The 963-nt window shown below is 49.7% G+C and overlaps 1 long non-coding RNA gene across 1 annotated transcript in view; it reads right to left on the bottom strand.

Moving 5' to 3' along the window:
* Positions 1 to 804: 804 nt before the first annotated feature.
* Positions 805 to 963, bottom strand: part of LOC106818710 — a 16,517-nt gene continuing 16,358 nt past the window's right edge. The window contains exon 3 of the long non-coding RNA XR_001395283.1: positions 805 to 916. This is a non-coding gene — a long non-coding RNA (uncharacterized LOC106818710). The remainder of the gene's footprint in view (positions 917 to 963) is intronic.

Below are 963 nucleotides of genomic sequence, written 5' to 3'. Positions count from 1 at the left end.
CGCCCGCTCGCTCTGTGCGAAATGTGTCAAACATAATATCTTTCATGTCGCGTAACGGACTTTTAACCGGACTTGAATGACTGATCCGATCAGGTCATCTTACGACAACAAAGGCAACGCTACGGAAAGCAACATTAGGTCATCTGAAGGCAACATTAGGTCATCTGAAGGCAACATTAGGTCGACGCGTGTTGATTTACAACCGCTCAGGAATTCTGCTTATTAGTGATAGTACGGCACGAGGCAGACGCGCAGTAAACCGCTGCACCTCTACATACCGCAGCTCCTCTCGCAATATTTTCTCTCATTTCCTCCCGTCTTCTCTTGTCCCCTCTCCTCTCTTCCTCTCTCCCCTCCTCTCTCTTCCTCTCTCCCCCCCCCTATCCCCTCCTCTCCTCTCCTTTTTCTTCCTCTCTCCTCCTCTCTCCCCTCCTATCCTCTCCTCTCCTCTCCTCTCCTCTCCTCTCTTCTCCTCTCCCCTCCTCTCTCCTCTCCTCTCCCCTTCTGTCCTCTCGTCTCCTTTCGTCTCCTCTCGTCTTCTCTTTTCTCCTATATTCTCATACTCCTCACCGCTCCTCTCATTCCCTTTTTCATCTTGTCATTTTTTCGCTACACATCCTTCCCTCTTCTTCTCTTCTCCCGTTTTCTCCCTTCTCTTTCTTCCTCTTTCCTCTCCTCTCCTTTCGTCTTCTCTCCCCCTCTCCTCTCCTCTCCTTCCCTCTCCTCTCTTCTTCTCTCTCCTTCTGTCTCATCTTCTTCCTCCCCACCCCTCATCTACCTCACTTTCCTCTTCCTTACCTAATAGCTGTGGCATTTCAGTGGGAGGCACAGGCAGGAGTTCATCCAGTGTTAATTCGGCGCCCGTTACGCCCTCTGCCGGAAGTGTATAACTCCCTTCGCCTTTTGCCGCAGTGACCTGTGAAATAAATAGAGCAGAGTTAATAAATAAAGTAATATAGTAAT

Source organism: Priapulus caudatus, unplaced genomic scaffold (genome assembly GCF_000485595.1).
Source record: "Priapulus caudatus unplaced genomic scaffold, Priapulus_caudatus-5.0.1 Scaffold2448, whole genome shotgun sequence".
In the NCBI taxonomy this organism is placed as follows: Eukaryota; Metazoa; Priapulida; class Priapulimorpha; order Priapulimorphida; family Priapulidae; genus Priapulus; species Priapulus caudatus.
This window is presented reverse-complemented; position numbering and strand designations above follow the sequence as displayed.